Raw genomic sequence first — 22,464 nt, forward strand, 5'->3', positions numbered from 1 at the left:
CAAGACGGACAGAGTCAGAGTCAGAGTCAGAGCCAAAAGGCGCGCACGCGGCTAATGAGCCAAGAGTGAAGCATAACATGTGAAGAAACGAGCAGCGCAAAGATTGGAGTGTGTGGAGTGTGTTGCAAAGGCGCCAAGTGCAGCGAAACAGGTTTCGCAAAGTTGTGGCAACAAGCAAAGGGTTGGTGTGGCACAGCTTCTGATGAGCCACAACGCATCTTCAGCTGCGAGTTCGGGGGTATTAATCACGCCGATTGTCCGATATGGGCAATGCGATATGTTGTAAAGGATGCGAAGAAGTCTCTCTCTCTCTCTCGCTTTGCACTTTGCTGTGTCGATAGCAGGGCGCATAATTTATCAAATACCTGAGAGACAGAGACAGAGACTCAACTAAAGCGAACTGAACTGAGTCAGTGGCTCGGCATGCCATAATGAACCTTAGCCTACTTCCAAAGGCCGCTGGTTGTTTCCCACAATTATGCAAAGAAGGAGAAAAATTGTTGGAAAATGCACAGAGTGAACAAACATGCCTCGAACATTCAACTGGCAACATTGGATAAGGTGCATCTCGACGGGGCCCAATTGCCAGGCCAAATTATAATGCATTACTTCATAATTCCCCGCCAGCAACTTGTTTGAACTGAGTCAGAAAGAGATTCCCTGGCCAGTGGGCAGTCAGGCAGTGGGTTGTGGGTAGCCATAGATAGCCATAGTCGTCGGGGATAGTGAATAGTGGATAACGTTTGGTGGGTAGTCAGCAATCAAATCACTTGTTGCCCCAAAGCTAGCCACGAGATTGTTAGACAACAATCAAAGCTAAAATCGAATGATCGACTAGGAAAATGCGCTGTAACTTTTGAGGGATTAAATAGGGAAAGATTTGACGCATAATCGAGATCACAATTTTATTATAAATTATGCTATGAATTGAGAAAATGTGCAGCATAATCCTGATCACAATTCAAAAGGAAATAGTTTCACAATTTGTTCAACTTTTCTACAACTTAATTCTTACGAACCTAGATCACTTCTATTTCATAGAATCATTTTCAGCTTCTAAACAGTCGTTACAACATAATCCTAACTATTGCATAAAGCGTGTCTTGAATAAGTGAATAAACAAATGAATTCAAAACTTGTTTACAAATTAAACTTTATAAACTGCGATCAAATGATTACTTTAAGCATCTACAGGGTATTGCAATCGTTACTCGCTTTTGTGGCCTACATTGGATACCAAAAGTCTCACTCCCTTTGCCTCGATTTGTTCTTCACTCTGGCAGTTAATTTGATTATGTTTGGCTGCATTGATTAACTGCCGCCTGACATGACAGCTCAATTCCAATGTCTCCTGCTTCTCCCTCTCAGCATTTCATGATTATCGATTGCGCAATGTCCCCATCGACATCGTCGTCATCATCTCTGACTCCTTAAGTGAGTCTTGTCTTTGGCAAACAACAACCAATCGAATTGGCCCTTTAGCTACCTTTGTCTGGGCATCGGCCACCGACCACTGAGACAACGATCGCGTAATCGCCCTTAATCCATCAATAAAACGGGGCCATCACGATATCGTTGCTCTCCCCCAGTTGTTGGCAGCAGTTGCCACTGTTGCCCAAAACAACAACAGCAACAACAACAACAATAACCAACGACAACAACATTCAAATTTGCCAATTGCAACCTAGAAGCGAAGCAAAACTGCAGTCGAAGCACCAGACACAAAACACCATCAGTCAACACAATCAATCTCTCAGAGACTCCAGTCTCGAGTCTAAAACTAAGACTTGAACACAATCTCACATCGCAACTCAGGATCTTTGGAGTAGTTTACAGTTTTGTTGTGAAAATATTTGAGCTGTTTTTTATTCATTAAGTGCTTTTATTGGAGCTTAACGAGCAGCCCAATCGATCAAGTACCCTAAAACCTTTCACTAATGATTTGATTATGCAGTCAGTTGTTTGTTGTCCCTTATTTGTTTTTGCTTTTTCCACGACAAAGTCAACGACAGCATAGCTCAGCATATGCCTCGGTCCAACTAGTCACAAAGTTGTGAAAATTAATTCGCAAATTGTTGTTGACAGTCTGCAAAGTTGCTTTCAATTTGTATTAATAGCAAGTCTTTGTTTGTTTTGCAACACTGTCACAATTACTTTTTATTAAGTTGCCAGCGTGCAAACTAAATATAGTGGAGCGCGAGTTAGCGAACATTTTTATTGGATGTTTTTGGCTCAAATCAATAATTAGAGTATTACGCAGATATATAATTAACTTGTCCTGATTAAAGTATTGGGAGATAATAAACTTACCTTACTTTTGAAGCAACTCTCTCTCAGCAGCAGTTAATAAAGGAAGTTATGCCTAGACAAAGATGAAAACTTTTTTTAGATTGATTGCGATCGAATTCAAATTGTGGAATTTTTTAAGAAATAATTCTGTATGGTAATTAAGTCTTGAGTTTTAGCTGCTTTGGCAGACAATGTGGTATATATTGTAACCCTTATGGTATATTTTGAATATAGTCCATTGTCGATATACCAAAAATGGCTTTCGGTATTTTTTTAAAGTATTTTTTGGTATATTAATTTGGTACATATTGTAACGTTTATTTTGATTGAAGTGCATTATCGATATACCAAAAATGGCTTTCGGTATTTTTCAGTATTCTTGGTATAGTAATTTGGTATATTTTAAGAATAATTCCATGTTTCAAAATGGGTGGCAGGATATTCGTTACTTTGACTGACAATATGGTATATTTTGCACTCTATGGTATATTTTGAATGTAGTTAAATGTTGCTTTGACTGACATTCTGGTATATTTATGCCTATATGGTATATTTCGAATGTAGTACTTCAAAATTATACCAAATATCGCTTTCAGTATATTTTAGTATTTTTGTGGTATATTGTTTGGTATATTTATACCCGCTACCCATAGGGTAGAAGGGTATTATAACTTTGTGCCGGCAGGAAATGTATGTAACAGGTAGAAGGAGGCATCTCCGACCCTATAAAGTATATATATTCTTGATCAGCGTCAACAGCCGAGACGATCTAGCCATGTCCGTCTGTCCGTCTGTGTGTCTGTCCGTCTGTCCGTCTGTGTGTCCGTCTGTCTGTCCGTATGAACACCTAGATCTCAGAGACTATAAGAGATAGAGCTATAATTTTTTTTCGACAGCATTTGTTATGTTTGCACGCAGATCAAGTTTGTTTCAAATTTTTGCCACGCCCACTTCCGCCCCCGCAAATCAAAAAAATCGAATAACAAGTGTAATTTTAAAGCTAGAGCTACGAATTTTGGTATATACAATAATTACTGTAGTAGTTATGATTCCTGAAAATTTGGTTGCGATCAGATAAAAATTGTGGAAGTTATTAAAGAAATACTTTTGTATGGGCAAAAACGCCTACTTACTAGGGGTCTGAGTTGCTTTGGGTGACAATCTGGTACATTGTGTCGTCTATGGTATATTTTGAATGGTGTGCTGTATCGATATACCAAACATACCATTTGGTATATTTTTAGTATTTTTTTAGTATTTTCGGTATATTTTGAAAATGATACCGCAATATTTTGCCTTTATTAAAAATGGGTAGCGGGTATCTCACAGTCGAGCACACTCGACTGTAACTTTCTTACTTGTTTAAGATTAATACCGTACTGTTTTTGCGAGCATTCTTACTTCTTTTTCATTAAATTTTTTGTCAGTTAATGAATTTACTTATATTTAGTTTGAATAATAAGGCTTTAAATGAAAACAAATTTCCTGATTAACTTCATAAACTTGCCGAGTCTAACAATGAAGCTCATCAAGTCGGAGGCAAACTCCTTAGCCTGAAAGTCAGGGCACGATCTTGCAGGCGGATAACAAATGTGTCCCAGAGACCCAAAACAAACGATGCGCCTTCACTTTTTATTTCCTTTAGCATATGGCAATAAAGCAACAAATTAACTGATGATCAGTGTCAATGGAATGCAACCATGTAAATTACACACAGCTCAGATCAGTTCAGTTCAGAGAGTGGAGTATGGAGTGGAGTCTTATGGGTAACGGAGACTTGCAATGTGAATCGGTGTCGTGATTACAGGTTGTTTGCAACAGCAGATGAGAAGCAGATGAGAAGGAGGAGGAGGGAGAGAACTATGCGAGAGTTGTTGTCGCGTTTTTAAGCGATGAATTAAGCGATATTTGCAATTAATAACTGTCATGCTGAAATCTGTTCGAATAATGAAAATTTGTTTAACTCAAATCAAAGCGGTCGCTGTGCAGAGTGCAGTGCAGCTGCCTCGAGGAGTCTGTGTCTCTTGTCTTGTCTTTGGGCCACACTTCCTTGACGTTGCCCACAAAGATTTCACAACGCCGTCGACGACGACGACTTTCGTGTTAATGGTATGCAGGCAATGCCATTGATTTCACTTCGATTATGGGGCACATAAAGAAACGCTTATGGCCTGTTCTCTCTCTCTCCCTCTCTCTCTCTCTCTCTGTGTCTCCTCGTCTGCCAATCTTCCACGCCTCCCCCTTCGGACAATAGTCGAGGTCGCCACGTGCGAGAAAAGGCGGCAAAAGTTATTGACTGATTATGAGATTTGGCACGCCATGCCACAACCAGAAGAAGGTGAATGCAACGCGTCTGCTGCTCTGTGGCTGTGGCTGCCTCAATCTCAACCTCTGGCCCTGCCTCCATCTCCTTGCTTCTTGCGTCGGCAGATTATGTTTTGAAAGTGCAGCCAGCGAGTGATTTCTTTATGAATTCATTAAACTTTAAATTGGTTTTAAATTGGCCACAGTTGTAAGCTGTGTGCCGAGAGTGTGGAATTTGGCACGAACTTGCTGCTGCCCACAATTATCAGACAGCACACATCTACATATGAGGCCTTACCTTGCCTTGCCCACTCGTGTGTGGCCAGCGAGTAAGCCAGGCTTTTGGGCCAGGCCAATAATATTAATAACACGCACTTTGTGCCTCCTGTTGCCTGTGGCCCCGTTGGACAGCTGCCGGCGGGTAACTGCAATGGCAAAAGGCAACTCCATCGCATCTTTTGTTTGTTTTCATTAAGAAAATATTGCAGCGTCAACATGAAATCAATACCGAGGCCAAGGTCTACACACACACATGCAAGACACCCGCACCCGCAGCATCAACTGCAACTGCAACTTCAACTGCAACTGCAACGGCAACAAACACCACGCCTTTTGTTTCACGGCTGCCTTTCTGATGGGGGTGACTGATTGCGATTGTGCAGCAGGCAGCCAGTCAGTTCAGCTCTCTCAGTTGTTGTTGTTGCTGTGGCAGGACATGTGCAATGTGCCGTTTGTCAGTGGCGCATAAAAGAAAGGAGTTTTGCTTGGATATATCAGGGCTGGTGCTGTGGCTGTGGCTGCTGCTGGTGGCTCGATGCTGCCTTCTACAGAAATCTGATACTTTCGTCTCTTGCTCGTAATTGTGCAGATGCATTGGCTAAAGGTGTCACTTGAGTTGTTATTGCTCTGCTCTCTGTTGTTGTTGTTGTTGCTGTTATTCTCGATGTTGCTGTCGTGTCGCGCAGCTATTTTTGACTAACGACAAACGGCACAAGTTGGACACGCGTTTGTGATTTGAGCTGACGTTTCTGGGATTGAAATAGACAAACACAGAAAGAGCGAGAGAGGATGAAGAGAAGCCACTCTTCGCTCACACCTGTTTTTGAGGCAGTGGAAAGGAAGGAAGTAAGGAAACATTCAAGGGGTTGCAGCAGCTGCAAAGTGGAAAGTGACTGAAGCACTGATTTGTATACAATTGGGAAATGTAGTTTCCTTCATTTATTTTCCACCTTAATTCTCTTATCTCGCAAATAATTACAATAATCCACGTGCTTAACTAGCCTCTTCGTATCCAGCGTTTGATCTGATTCGCTTTGCCTTTCCGAAATCGATTCTCACGTTGGCCAAGGCAAAGAAGGCAATTAAAATGAACGAATCGAATAATCAATAATCGATTGCATTTAGTAGCAGCCACACAAAACGTGCATTTAATTGAGGCTAGCAGCAAAATAAAACAACAGCAGCCGGCATAGTGCAAGCCCCACTTCATGATTACATAAAATTATAATTTAAATCAAATAGCGCAAATAGCAAAAAAGCAAATAATAAATAAGAAAACCAGCCGAAAATATCCAAGAAAAACAAAAAAACAACAAGCTGCCACCCACTCGATGCGAAGGACGTGGCTGCGGCTGCAGTTGCAACTGCGGCGCGGCGCCTCAAGCCAAATTATAACGATCTCTTTGCAGTCTCAATGTTCCCTCCAGAGTTCCATTCAGACAGTTGGCACACTGAAGACAACAGACACCAGACAGGCAAAAACAATGCCCAAATGATCGCGAGCCGATCAAAAAGCCAAAGCAAATGAAACCCCCCAAATGAAACAGAAACAACTGCCTCGCTGCGACAATCGACAATCGATAGTCGACAGTCAACAGTCGACAGTCGACATAACCCGCGGGCGCCTCAAACTTAAATGAAATTGAAATGGCCTCACAATTATAAACACAAACAACTAAGAACTGCTTAAGAAGTGTATGATGCAGACTAAATACCCTAGAAGAGGTAAAAGTTGACAATTCTATTTAAGGAAGCTAAATGAATATTTTAATTTTCAAAGAATTCTTCAGATTCAGATTTCAAATATCGTCCAGAAACTAGGGACAATAATCTTAACGTATTTGTAGTTAATTTATCAATAGAATTATCTGAAAGATATCAGCTCTTGTGAAATATTTGATAAATAAATTTTGCAGTGTAAAAAATAAGGGATAACCATATGTTAAATTCTTAAAAATAATTTCATTGTCCAAAACTAATTTATAATAATCTTTTCACCTAATCAACATTATTGCTAAATCTGCAGTAATTTTTAATGAACTTTACAATACAGAGGAGGAGAGAGAATACACATCTTCCATTCTGTAAAATGAACATTTTTAAGTTTAGCTATTTTTATATACTATATTATATTTTGAAATAGAGAAAAATACAAGACAATCTGTTGTTGTATTGCTCAAAATCATAGCACAATATATTGCAAATTTGTATAAATTTTGAAATAGAAGAAAATAATAGATTTGAGATATTGTATTTCTAACAATGATGACAAAAGTCCAAACTAATTTACAACCTTCTCCACCATCTTCAACCAATCAACACTAGTGTGAAATCTACACTCATCTTACATAAATTTTGCAGTCTATGGAAAGTTGTTATCTGTAAATATCTGTTATATACTTTAAATACATTAAACATCCACCAAAATAATTTAATGACACCCACTTTAACTAATATACATTAATATTTTAAGCATATCTGAAATATTAACATAAACGAAGATCCAGCAAAGTTATTGTAAATGTTTTGGCACATAAGAACTTCCTTAAAACTGTTTGATTTTAATTTGATTTGTCGCCTCATTGAGACAAACGACTGATTATGCAACTGCAGCAACTGCGATGGCAACTACAACAATGGAACCGCGAAAAGAGTGCTTAAAGCACGTGCAGACCTTGCCGCAAAATAGTATCTGCAACTATCGAGATATCGTAGATGCAACCGAAACGAAACAAACGATGAACGAACGAACGTTTGGCAACAATTTTAGTTTGAAACGCTTTTTTTGAGATATCTCGTTTGCAGCATCTGCGTTAAGTTGCCAAGCTTTTTATTTGCGATCATTATTATTATTATTTTTATGCAGTTTACGGTTTACAGCTAACAGAGTTTAAGAGTTTTTCCCCGAGACGTGGTCAGACATTGGCGGGCTGTCAGCCTGTCGTTGGACGGGAGAGTCAAAGTTCAATCAAATGAATGGCACCCACAACGTTTAATGTCTTTGATGGTTTTATTAGTCGAATGCCGACAGATAGATTCGTATCCGACTATGTATTTGAATACGTTGTATATTCGATCGCTGGTGAATGAGTGAATGAATGAATGTACTCGCGTATCTCTTCTTCTCCACTGACTCATTAGCCATTGTTGTGTTGATGAAGTTGTTTTGGCTTTTTCCTCGGCCAAAAAACAGCTGGTGATTTCGGCCCCTGATTACAGATATTTGCAGCGAGACTTTATTTTTTATTACGAGTATTTCGATTATGTTTATTGGTATGCAATTTTGCAATGCTCAAGAAAAAAGTTCAAGGTTTCGAAATTAAAAAGTAGCGCAGCTCGCAGCTCGCGAAACAACTCAATATCGATGCCGAATGCTGATGCTGATGATGATAATGATAATGATAATGATACTGACTGAGAGCTCTCTGGTCAAGGCTAGAAAACATCCTGAGGCATGACTCACACAAATTGGTGGGTGGAAATTGGCTGGAAAAACAGTGTATATTTTCCGAAGGAATGCAACGCTGTCTGCAGCTGATTACGGTGTGTATTTTTTAACGCGCTAAATTATATTTTATTTATTCTCAAATCACAATTACTAATTTCAATTACAGACTGCAAACTTCAAATTTCTATCTACTTCCTCTGTCACCTTTGTTTGACGTATCTTTTTATACTGGCTATAAATATACCAAAGGCTATAATTTGTATATTGGTATAGTACTTCAGTCAAAATATACCAAAATTTACTATATCATACGATGTTATACCAGAATATCACACTTTACCAATATACCAAATATATCGTTTGGTATATTTTTAGTATTTTTGAATATCTTAAAGTCGAGTCGGTTTTATACCGCGGTATGGTATTTTTTTGAATGTAGTACTATGTAAATATACTAAATAAAATGTTTGGTATACTATTAGTATTTGTGTAGTGTATAAATTTGGTATATTTTAAAGCTAATATTGCACCATTTTGAATTCAGTATATTTTCAGTATTTTTTCGGTATATATAATTTGGTATATTTTGTGAGTATCTCGCAGTCGAACGACTGTAACTTTTTTACATGCTTCATCTTTGCTCTCGGCATTTTCTCCTTTCCAAAAATGAAACACTGACAGGCTCATTTGTTGCTAGTGAGCCTTGTCTTGCCTTGCAGAGCAAAGAGAGACAGACCCCAATCACATAACTAGCTCCATCAGTGTTGTTTATACTCGCATTCTCCCCTCTCTCACACCCATATATCATTGGCTTGGCCCTGGCAATGATCGCTGGCAACAAGTGTTACGCCCAGCCAAGCCACATGACAATAGCTTTCAAATGTTTCTAATTAAAAAACAACGAAGAAATGGAAGAAAAAACCAAAACAGGCTGACTATATTTAGCTGACATTGTCCCTGCTGTTGTTTGTTGTTCTCCAAATAGATTCCTCCACAGCTGCCTCTTAACTCTCTGCCGATGCAGTGTAATGTGACCGATAACAACAACAACTGCAAGAGAGAATTGTGTTGTGTGCCCGCATAAAGTGAGCGTGTCGTGGCAATGGAACGCTAATCATAAGCATTTGGCGATGATTTAGTGTCGCCAGGCTGAGACACGTGTGTGTGTTAGTCCATCTCCCTCTCCATGTAAACTGCAATCAGGCTGCCACATCATGGGGCACATTGGGCGTCGTCGTCGTCGGCATCCTTTCAAGCTGCTTTTTCACACGCCGCACGTGAGAGAGCTTCTACCCCAAAACCAAAAAAACACTTTGGCTCCAATGAGCCGCACACAACTCACAAAGTGATTACCTATTCCGATTTCGATTCCGATATTTCGCTGGGGTTGTCTGTTTTTTATGTTTGGGGAGCGAACTAACGTTCAACTTTCTAGCCAACAGGCGCGTCATTAATTAACGTCCTGTTGTTGACTGAGCTCAGTTGAGTATTTAATGCTATTTGCTTTTGACGGCGCCGCACCACAACCACCCACAACAACGCTCTTTACCCCGTTCTCTTCCAGTATTTTTCTCTTCCATTTTGGTTTTCAATTTTCCAATTTTCGATTACCAAACACTGACATACTTTGGCTCGCTGCACTCTTAATTGCCGTTGCACTTCCACTTTACACAACTTAATTGCACCACCAGCTAAAGTACCCCCATCTCCACACCCTTTTGCCCTACCCCTTGCCCTGTGCTCCTACTTCTACCCCTTTCATGCTGCTTCTGTACTCTCGGCTATTTATTGTTTCCATTTGGCTGCAAGCGGGTTTATTACAATGTTGCCCTCGACTCAGCTCTTTGACTCTTCTGTTCGTTGTTGATTTTGGCAACTTTATTGACGTTTAACACGTTCACTCACTGAAAGGGGTTGACACTCGTCCTAAATAAGTTAACAACAGATGTTTACATCATTATTTTATGATGATGTTTATCACTGTGTTCAACCCGTAGAAACTAACTGTTCACCAAACGCACATTCCTGTTGCAACATCAACGACAAATAAACTTCTATGTTTCCTTTAATTAGCTAAAGTTCTAATGACAAACAAACTTGTTTAAAAAACAACATGAAGAATTAACTTGGAAGGAACTTTAGATTGCCTTGAATGCAAACTGAGCATAAACGAAGCTTGTCAATCAAAACAGTACAGTTAAATATAAGATTTGCATAAATTTAGTTAGAAATCGAAATAATTACACATTTGTATACAAAACAAACAATATAATTTATGCAAATTCTTACTTCAAGCAAACTTCTAAGCAATAAGAAGTCAGGATATTCTCTTTTCTATTGTTCGAGACTAATTGCAATATCTTCATCCTATTTGTATTGAAATTCTTCTGCTAAGCAACATTCTATTTTATTTCATGCTACACTCAATTTAGAAGTTGCACAATACTTAGCCCTCATATTTAAAGAATATATTTGCTAACAATATAATGTATGCAAATCTTTTTATCAAATAACACATCTTAATAATAAGAAGTCAAGAAAATACAACGTGCTCGTCAAGAAAGTTTTACTCTACTCTATTCTTCCTTTGTATGAAGTCGAAATAATTGCATAGTCATGTTAATTTTAAAAGATTTAATCCACATATTTAAACAACAAATTTGCTAATAAAGCAAACAAACTTCTCAGTAATAAGTGAAGCATTTCACATAAGACTAAATCTAAACTTTATCCTATTCAAATTGAAAATATCTCGCCAAGCTTCACTCTATTCTATGCCTCTTCTTTGCCCATATTTGATCTCTTACTTCCATCGCATACAATGTCATTCCAAACAAGAAGTTAATGTCGTATTTGTAGGCTGTTAGAGAAGCTTATTTCTATAGCCCAAAGTATTATTCATAAAGCAAACGCTTTACGTGTTGCGACTTGTGTTTTTTTCTTTTTCATTCTTTTCTTGACTGTTTTGTTATGTTTTGTTGGCTGCAAACACACCGATGATGATGGCTCGTAATCGCTGAAATTGGCTTAGTTTCACATAAAACTTGCCCTGCAGTCTCACCTCCCCATTTTTCCCCTCCTCCTGTCTGTGGCAACAATGCAAACGGCTCCCCGGTCGGTGCACATACATAATAAAACAATAAAAACAACTTTTACGATAGCCGCCGGATTCTTTTCTCGTATTCAAGTGCAATAAATGTTGGACGAGACAATCCGTCACTGCAAGCTTCCCCCTTGCACCTCCCTCCCTACGTTCCTCCAGCTGCAACACCTCCTACCGGTTGGCCTATTGCGTTGTAGAGAGAAATAGGTGACAATGCCCCCGAAAATGCTGCGAGACGCATATAAAAATCAACGTCGGGCGATTTGATGGCATTTTGAAGGAATCAATTTAATCGCATTTAATGCCAAGCGATAATACCCAATGCCTTCTGCATCAGATCAGTTCAGATCTTCAGATCTTCTTTCAGCGTTCATATAAAAATTTCAATAATTTTCCAGAGCTGCCCAAAAATACTTTCTTGCCTTTGCCGCTTGTAATGTGTGTCAAAGTGGGGAGCGAGTTAAGTGCGCCCCAAAGGGAATTGGATTCAACATTGTTCTGCTGTTGTTTTGTTCTTGTCAATGGGGCGACACCTTGCCGAAGAACATTCGTAGCAATAGCTTCAAAGATACATTCGTATCTTTACCCCATTGAGATATTCACTAATTAGTTGTTGGCTGCCAGATATTTATGCGTCGTTGGTGTCACTTGGCACATAAAACGGAGGTGGAAGATGGGGAGAAACTTCTTCTGCTGCTGCTGCAGCTGCGTGTGATAAAAAGGCCCAAAATTAGGCAAAAGGCGTGTAAAGTGCACACTGGAACGATTAACTGCCTGCATTAGCTGGGCGGCCTGATTAATACCGAGAATTAAACTGCAGTCTCTGCTCTCCAGCTCTCTCTTCAGCACGTGTTGTGATTTGCGACTCTGTTTTCGGGTGTCCCAAAAATACAGTTCTGATTCTAATTACCCAGTGGAAAGTAGTAAGAAATTTAAACGCCCATCTCTAAGACTTTCTGTATGCACTGCTAATATGAAAATGAGACTCCGCTGGCAACGGAACTGAGGAAAAACTGTTGCAAATGCAAAATGAAAAGAAAAACCACAAAGCACTAAAAACTGAAGACGTGAACGCGATGTTTGTGCGACGTAGCCTCGCCTGATCGCCTCAATGTATCACGATGGATTTATAGTTTAGTATGCACGATCAATCAAAAATCGTGAAGAGAAAGAATCACAGTGTGTAGTAGGAGAGCGACAGAGAGAACTCTGTTTTTTTTTTCATTGGTCTTGGCCATCTAACAGTAAACGATGCGCGCGGGGCATATTAAAAGAAAGTCGACGACGACGACGACGTCTTGACTTCCACTTTGGAGTTTTGGCACTGAGCGTTTTTTTTTTGTTTGAAGCGTTGCCAATAAGAATTATTACACCTGATTGGAATCTGCAGCCGCAGTTGTAGTTGCAGCAGTCAACAGAAATGAACTTGACCACAGCAAAAAATAAAAATAAAAAACGCCCACGTACTTGTGGGTGGGTCGACTTTTTTTATTTTTGTTTTTGAGGAACCCCAGAATCCAGAAAATCTGCGCCAAGAAGCGTTAGACCCCGACTGCATTTATTAACATTTTGACTTTGTGACCAATATACCGAAGAGACTGAAGACTGAAAACTGAAGACTAGAAGACTTGCAGCAGCAGCAGTTGGCCTGGTAGGCGTACTTAATCGATCGCTTGTTGATAGGCAAATTGGCAAAATGCAAAAAGGCAGCGAGGAAAACCTGTTTCGGGGGGCTTTTCCTTTGAACTAACTTCCTCAGCGGCGGCGACTGCCAGGAAAATTCGTGATGCGCAGCATTCATTTGGCTCACAACAAAAAAACTTTTGGTTTAGTTCTTGCGGTCCTCGTCCACTGTGTGATCTTTATCTGGTCTCAGAAATTTTTAGGGCTCCATCGACGACGACGACGACGTCCGCTAGTCATTTACATTTGCCTCAAATGAGAATTTCAAGTTTCGAACTTTGTGCGGAGATTTTTGTGTTTTATTTTGGCGACCGCCGTCGTCGTCGTCGTCGTTGTCGACGTCTGACAGTTGGAGCATTGCAAAGTGATCGTTAAATCACGAATATTTAATTGTCTTCATCACCTGAGGGTGGTTGAAATTAGTTTGGACTTGGCTTAAAACATTTCTTCTTCAAGCTCGTTGCTCCATTTGCAGTTGTTGTTGCGGTTTCTAGTCGGACTTCGTTCGTAATGGGCTTGTAATGGTTTCAACTTTCAGATGGACCCACTTTACTTAAAGCCAGTGCCCTCGGACACAGGCTTTGGCTTTAAAGGTCTGTTTTTCCCGTTTCAAATTGCATGCATAGATTTGGCCTCTAATGAGTCGTCAACCTCGCGACATTAAGTGCTAATTTTATGGCGATTGATTGAATATCCCCTTAAAACTAAGGTCAAGGAATGCCACAAAACGAAGCGTGAAAAATGCAAAGGCAACACTTACCAAAAGCAGATTTAAGCGAGATTGAGAAAAGGCTTTATTGGTATTTTAGTGGAAGAAATAAGATTCGTTGAACAGCTCTTGATTGAGCAATTGTGAGGAGACATTTAGTATAATACTAACAATTAAGAAAGCTAAAGCGCAACAGTGCGGTATTAATTTTAAAATATACCAAAATAATATACCACAAAAATACTAAAAATATACCAAAAGCTATACTTGGTATATTGTATACATGTAAACTATATCATAGAGTGTAACATTTGCCGAATTAATATACCGCAAAAATACTAAATATATACCAAAAGTTATATTTAGTATATTGATATAGTACTACATGCTAAATAAACTATATATTGGTGTATTGCGCCAATTAATATAGCGCAAATATACTAAATATATACCGAACGATATATTTAGTATATTAATATATGCAGTACTACATGCAGAATATACTAAAGAGTGTAAAGCCGAAAGCTAGATTTAATATTTTGATATACCACTAAATTAAAAATATACTATAGAATGCAAAATATACCAACTAAGACCCTTAGTAAGTACGCATTTTTTTCATATTAAAGAATTTCTTATACAATTTCTACAAATTTTATCCGATCAAACCGAATTAGTTATATTTGTGATGATTCAATTACAATTAAAAGACCATCTTCAGCTGCTGTTATTTTCAGCTTGATTTGCTGTGAACTTTGATGTAATATTCTCTGAATTTCCCATGTTTTGATCACACCTTGCCGACTTTTCCGAGCATAACTCATAATTGATAAACTGTTATGGAAGAACAATTCAATCGACTTCCCACGCTCAGCTACAAAATGATTTGTGTTAGTCGCTGTGCATTAACCATAAAAACACTTCACTTACAAAACAGAGCAAATATACAAAGAGTGAGGGCTGTAAAACAATTAACGATTGACCCCTTTCAACGAAAATCAGGCAGTGACTAAACAGTTATCAATTATTACGATGAATGTCAACAATTGAACATTGCGGGTTGGCAGCCAAAGCAATAGATAAACAGTTAGAAAGACAAAATGCTATTGAACGTTTCCCAGGCACAGAGGGACGGACAGGAAGTGGCAGAGGCATCGCATCATTGCACATGTTTCACATGATCGAGGGGAGGTGGGATGAGGGGATGACATCGAGCATATTGCTGCAACAAAGATTCCCACAATTGTCAAATCACAATTCCTTGGGGGGGAGGCAAAGGCATCGAAAATTCGCGAAAGCAGGAGTCGAGAAATTAAATTAGTCCAAATTAAATGGTAACATTGAGTCATTGTCGCAAGTCTCGAGGGTTGCTGCTGCTGGTGGCAAGCACAAGACTGCCACCGTTGCATTAATGAGCGACAAACGCTCTGATGATATTATTTACTTGTCCTACTTGTCACAGTCCCATTCGAATCATTTGCTGTCTGGCCACACTGGTCGAAAGTCAACGAGTAGAAGTTGTGGGGGGTGAACGAGGGTTGCAAGCGTCACGGCTGCCTGCACACCCTCACCCTCGCCCTCTCTAGTTTGTGCCACACGCATTTGACATACGTTTTGAGCAGCATTCAATTCTTAATATGCGACACGTGACCCACACTTTGCACGCTCTGCTCCCATCCACCTTAGTGGATGGATGCATCCCAGTTAGATGCAGGTCCTTCCCCTTCCCCTCCCACCTCCTGACGCATTTGACTTGTTGTTCTCTGACACGCGCAACGAGCGTCGAACGTCGTCCGCTATCGCCGAGCTGACATCTCTCTGGGCTTCCATTCTTCATTACTCTTTTGTGGGCTGACCAACGCCACGCGACATGCGATTGGCATTTGGGATTGCAATCGCGATAGCGTCTGCGACTGCGCCCCTCTGCTCTGATGTGGGCGTGGGGTATGGGGTGTAGTGTGTGTCTGCTTGTTAGGGTTGTCCACGGGTATGTGTGTGTGTGTGTGTACGTGTGTGTGTGTGACGACATGTGGCATACTGGTGGTGCATTAACGATCCTTCAGCTAAGCTTTGTTTGCTTGATCAAGTGCTCTTCTCTGAGCTGTTCTACTTCTTGTTTGATCATTACTTTTATGAGAACATAATGAAACAACCGCAGACATTTATAATGTACTGCAGAAATATTATAAATGAATATGATTGAGAAGAGGAAATATAAGTGCATATTTTTTATGAAAACTGAATTGAGAGTTCATTAATTTAAAGATTACTATGAAGGAAAAATATGCGAATATTTTGTATAAAATATGAATTCAGAGCTCATTTATTTTTGAAGAATACTGTCGAGGAAATGTGGAATATCTTTTATATTTTTTAGCTATAAAAAGTATCATATTTTAAATAAAAGGAATACTAAACTATAAAAAGTCAACTTTCAACTACATTTTATACTTTTCTAACACTTTTTCTAAGTTGATCTCTAAAACAATTAGAATGGGAATTACTCTTCTAATCAAACTTTTCATGGATTGAAATTCACATTTCTTTTGATGAGGCATTTTTTTAAACAAAATTTATATTGCCAAGATTTGAATTTAATGCATGATTTTACATTTATTTTACTTTACTTTCCATTATATTTTTAGTTGAATATTTTAACGCTTTTTAATAACACTTTTTGCTACATCCTAACTACTTTTCGGGGAATATGCAATGTAGAGAAATGTTTGGTAAACTCGTTTAAGGTGTGACCAACAGCTATGTCGCTAGATCCTAGTTTTGGTAGAATACGGTCACATAGTTTGAGATCTGAAACTAGGTCTGGTCACACTTCTTTTTTCGCTCTCTCGCGTTTTAAGTATGGAGTGAAGACTTAACTTTAAAAGCATCCATTTTCCTCACATAAGAAAAAAGTCTGGAGTGAAGTGAACTTTAGACTTCCCTTCACATTAGAATATTTATGAATGTAATTAGTTAAGTAAGCGCAACTCATCTCTGGCGATAACAATTCCTATATGCGACTTTCTATGCGCTGCTCATAAATCTGCTGGCATCGCCATGCTTGCAGCAATTGCAGTACTTTATTGACCCGATTGACCCAAAGCACGACGAAGTATTCGAGCGTTCGAACATTCGTCCCCGCGGGCAGTCAACGAAATAATCACCCAGCCGCAAAGTACTACAAGTACTACAAACGGCGGTCTAAGGATAATGTTTGTACATTATTTGACCAAATTTGCCCAAGTGAAGTCCAACAAGCAGACAAGTCCAAGTTGAAGGCATCGCATCGTGAGCGCATTTTCTTTCTTTTCTTCTGCCACAACAGCAACAACAATTTTCTACACGTTTCTTGCGGTTTATGTTTTTCTTTTCTGCTATGCTCTCTTGAGATCTGTTTGGGGCGAAAATTGCCATACAAATTAAGTGATTTGCTATTGACATTTCCGCGAGCCTTGAACGAAGCACGCGCGTGAATAATGAAGTGCCAAGATCGCTTACACTCCAGAGACCAACAACATCGACAAAGTCGTGGTCAATTGATCTTCTACGGGCGGACGGACTGCGGTCATTTTCACACAATTCACATTGACCCCGTGCGCACTGAGTCTGACCCTGGTTAAGGCTGGGTTTGTGCTCATGCTCAGCTCAGCTCTGAACCCTGCTGTTGTTGATGTCTCTGCTCAGGTTCACAGTTATGCAGCCGACAATCGATTTTAATTTGTTTAACTTGTGCATCAATTTCTGTGCTTGTTTGTGCAGCATCCTCTCCTCTCTCCCCCTCTCTACTCTCTTCGAAGATTTGCCAGCTGCCTTTGTGCATAAATTACTGACACTTGTCTCCATTAAAAATGAAGGTGATTCAACTGTCATTCGCAGCAGCATCTCAGACCTGAGAGCTCTCTGACTTTGACTTCGAGTTGGACTTAAGCAGTTGTTGTTGTTGTTACTGTTGTTGCTGTTGTTCTCTCAGTCACGGCTTGCATTTCACTTGGAATTGGAATTGGACATGGCTGAGGTTGATGTTGCGAACTGGAATGATGACGGCCTATTGCGAATGCCAATGAGCATCAATCGCTGGCAATTTTCATGTAATTGTTTGTTGTTGTTGTCTCGCATTGTTGCTGCTATTGAAGTGCAATTGACAAGCGATCTTCTGCCGAGCCTGTGTGAGTACATTTTAATGGCCATCTGACCGAACTACTCTGCTGAATCATGCACAAAATTAATGTAAACACATTCAAGTGGCAGAGCAAGCGAAATGAGAAACAAGCATGAGAATCAACTCCTTTAAATCATACATTTTCCTTCTTCTCCTATCTCTTTTTAGTTAACCTACTAATTAGCTACTTATGTTTATCATGTGGCTGGCACCTCGAGAGTCGTTAATCGATAGATCAACTTTCGTTTTATTCAAGTCCAGTTCGCACACAGATAAACACACACACACACACACACACACACACACATTTACAACAACTCGCGGTGGTCCAATTCGCTTCGAAAATGTGTCCTATAAATTAACTTTGACGCGTTTTAAAATATTTTAGCACTTTTTTGTTATCGCAGCGACAAAATCTATTACTTAATTTTTTATTTGCGCCCCATTCGGACTGCGCACATGTTTTGCAAATAACACTTGAAATGAAATATGAAATGCAACTAGCTCGAGAGGTCTCCAGCATTTAACTGGCCATTTATGTGCGTGATTATTACGTGATATCGCGCACATTGGGCCCATAAATAATATTAAGCCAGTTTCATAAACAGGCAGCCAAAGCAAGCAAAGGGGAATCCAGTCACAATCGCAGTTCCATTTTTTCTATACTTTTTTTGAATATGAATTTCGGTGCCCAATTGCCTACACCCTCTCTATAGCCAGACAGACAGATAGACAGACAGGCCTTATAAATGGTCGACTGCGGATTTCGATTTGGTTTTTTGTGGCTTTTGCTTATTTGCAATTGATTTCTGTTTGTGTTGGCGCATTGGCAAGCTTTTAAATCATTTAATATACCAATTATAACAAGTCAAGTAGTTAACATAAATCTGCAATGGACTCAAAGCAAACTTAAGTGATTTCTTGCACTTTACTTAGGCTCCAAATACCCAGGGAATTAGTGCGAAGAGGCAGTGTATGCTAGATATCATTGATCATGAATAGAATAGTAAATACACGAAAGAATTAACATGGTACGTGTGGTATTATATTTACTGAGGCCTTATTATTTTTATTATTTTCTACAAAATTTCAAAAGAAATTTTTCTAAATTAGATCAAATTTTAGAAATAGACAATTGTCACTAAACAACATCATTTTAAATCAAATTTTTGAAATCTTAATTAATTTTTGGGAATAAACTGTTGACTCTAAATAACATAATACATTCTTAATCATATATTCTGAAAATTTCAGAAGAGCATCACTAAAATAACTAAGAATGCGGTCAATATGATTTCGTACCTATTCTATAATTCATTAATACTGTAATCTGTCTATCCACATTTCAACATATAAACTGAAATTCTATATTTTATTTGTTGACTACAAAACTTAAAATCAAAATTTTCAAAATATGCACTTGACACTAAACCACAACATTTCAAATTCAGTTTTTGTTAAACTTAAATCAAGTTTCTAAACTAAACAAAGTTTCTGATACTAAGTAGATTAATTTATTTGACTGATTTTGAAAATTTTAGAAGAATCAACCTCCTACAGGGTATCTCGTCGCCTCGTTCAATAGCTAGACTATTATATTTTCTTTTTCTGTTGACTTTTTGACGTCGCTAAGAAATCAAAACTCATGCATTATGAATGCCAAAATTTTCTGACGTAGTCAATTTCAATTTTTATTTATTTTATTGCCTTTAATGCATTGCGCGCGGCACTCGCAAATAAATAAATATTGAAGCCAGCAACAGTAACAACAACACAACCATGACATTTTGCCATTCCCCGCATAAGGAACCCACATACTAATGTGTGTGTGTGTGTGAGTGTGTTTGCATATGTGAGAGAGTTGAGCCGGCAAAAATCGAAGGCTTTTCATATGTTGGGCTGACAGGTAGGTTAGTTGCCTCATTCGTGCCGCCGCCGCTAGGTGGCGTCTCGGCGGTGGCTGCCTGTCATTGGTAATGCAGTAATAACCAACAAGCGAGCAACCTCCTTCCCCTTCCCCTCCTCCACCTACTCTTCTATGCTTCCTGCACGTCAGACAGTCGCTGGTCAGTTATATACGAGACTCGATGCTTTTGTATGTATTTCCTTTTTGCTATTTGCTGTTTTCTCGTCTCTTTTTGATTTTCCTTTATTTATTTCTATTTTTCGGCTATTTTTCCACTGAATCATGGGGCATAGTAGTAACTCCCTCCCCCTCCCCACCCCTCTCCGTGTCTCTACGATGACGATGGAGCTACCCATTTGACTGTCTGCCCCAGTGTCTCATATTTTATCACAGCAGTCGGCGTCTCGAGTGGCCAAGTGTCTCTCTTTTTTGGCCAAGAGGTTTCTATGGCACATGCTGCACACAGCCGCTTTTGTTGTTAAGGAGTTGAGCCTCAGTCGAAAGCCGGTCGAATGGTCTTTTTGGCCGGCGTAAGTTTCGTTTTTTTTTTTTGTTTTCTGTGTTTTTTGGCACAGATTTACGACTTTTTAATGCTGTTTTGATTTGTTTTGCATAAGGGTGTTCACGTGGCCAAAATGAAAAGGAAAAACAACAGCAACAACAACAACAGCAACAACAACAACAACATTGAGAGAAGTAAACGTCTGAGATGGAGTCTTGGCTGCAACTGTTTGGCCGTTTGTCTTGTTGGCCGTTGTAATTGGGCTTTCAGAATATGACGGAAAGAGTGTTGCTAATCAGCAAATCGCACTCTGGCGTTGAGTAGACGAATTACATCGCACTTTTGACTCCAGCACGAGTCAAAGGAGGTGTGTATGTGTGTGAGGGAGTTGTTGAAGGAGATTGTAAAAAGGAAACTATGAGAGAATAAAATTGTAACTAAAGGAAGAGTTGATGTCTAATTGCCACGAATATTAACGAATATTAAATAGAATATTGTTTTAACAAAACTATGAGAGAATAAAAAATTAACTAAAGAATATATTGAGAACTAATTGTCAATACTAATTAAATAAAATATTGCCTAAACAAAACTGTGAGGGAATAAAATTGAAACTAAAGGAAGTGTTGATAGCTGAATTGTTTTATTCATTCAATTCATTTGCCAATTTGTCCTCTCACTGCAATTAAATATCTATAAATGCACTTTACTAACCAATAAACCTAAATCCGACGTTGTTAATGCACTTGGCAACTCCTTTAACCATATAAAATAATAATCCACAAGCCTATAAACCCATATTTTCATATCTTCATGCCACTTCTTAATACCCCAACCAATTTTAAGGCTTCCCTAGAGAAATTTCATGACTGTAAGCAAAACCACTTGGCTGCTAATCACAAAGCTGACACAACAACATTAACAAGCAATAATTAAATGCAAAAATAAACTTAAACTCAGCAAGTGCAATGAAGATATGCAGATAACTTTTTATAGGAAAACGAGAATATACAAGAAAAGTTGGTGAGGCATTTTTACAGTCAGTGATAAGAGTTATGTAATGGCATTTAAATAAGTTTTCACCTGCCAGCGAAAAAAAGGTGTGTAGCAAATAAACTCACCTCGACTTTGAAGATTGCAACAAACCTGTAAAGAAAAATACGAGGTATTAAATATTTATTTACTTATTTATTTATTGAGTTAAATATATAGCGTAAGACTGCATTTAAATATTTTATGGTTCACGGTTTGTGCTTTAAGATTTCTTTGTTTATTCATTTTATGAATGGAGAAATATAATCATACTAAGATTTTCACAAAATCTTTAAGAAATATATGTTGAGGTTTTATGTTAATATATAAACTTTCCTTTAACCAGATTATTGATTTATTAAGTTTAATATAAGAATAGAATTATAAGTAAGAATATACTTTAAGAATCTGAAATACTAACAACTAAGGCTTTTAATTTCTATGACTGCTTATTTGAGGTTTTTATTATTCCTTCATTTGATGAATGGAAAATTATACATAGATTTGAACAGAATCATTAAGAAACTTATGTATCATTTTAATGTTAACATATGAACTTTCTTTTAACCAGAGAAGCGAAAATATCTTTGTTGGATTTATTATTTATTTATTTACGTGTGTCTTTATTATACAAAATAATATAATAACTAAAAGAAGGGAGTGCTAGCTAATAAGGCCATCGACTAAATTTCTTTGCTGGAGCTTTTGAGGAATGGTCAGTTATAATTATATTAAGATTTCTCTAGAATCTTTAAATATAAGTATAATTTGATGGAAACATATAAATTTATGGTTTCCAAAGAATTAGGTTCTTTTCTTTGTCAAACTTTTGGCATAAAATGAATAAGTAATTAATATAATATTCAGTTTAGTCTTCATTTTAGTGTCCATTATAATTTTATTAGGTTAGATATTGAGTGATCTTTAAAAATATATTGTCTGATTAATGCAAATGATTGAGCTAAAAAGTTATTAAAGAGATGCACAGTGAACGCATTTCCATTTGCCAAATATATGGGGAACTGCAACTGCAACTGAGACAGTGACTGA

The 22,464-nt window shown here is 38.4% G+C and overlaps 1 long non-coding RNA gene across 1 annotated transcript in view; it reads right to left on the reverse strand.

The window, feature by feature from the left end:
• Positions 1-2,317: 2,317 nt before the first annotated feature.
• The window catches only part of LOC133842653 (uncharacterized), a 65,593-nt gene continuing 45,446 nt past the window's right edge, over positions 2,318-22,464 (reverse strand). Inside the window, exons 3-4 of the long non-coding RNA XR_009894420.1 lie at positions 21,504-21,528; positions 2,318-2,362 (exon numbers count right to left, since the gene is read on the reverse strand). This is a non-coding gene — a long non-coding RNA (uncharacterized LOC133842653). The remainder of the gene's footprint in view (positions 2,363-21,503; positions 21,529-22,464) is intronic.

Source organism: Drosophila sulfurigaster, chromosome 2L (assembly GCF_023558435.1).
Source record: "Drosophila sulfurigaster albostrigata strain 15112-1811.04 chromosome 2L, ASM2355843v2, whole genome shotgun sequence".
NCBI lineage: Eukaryota > Metazoa > Arthropoda > Insecta > Diptera > Drosophilidae > Drosophila > Drosophila sulfurigaster.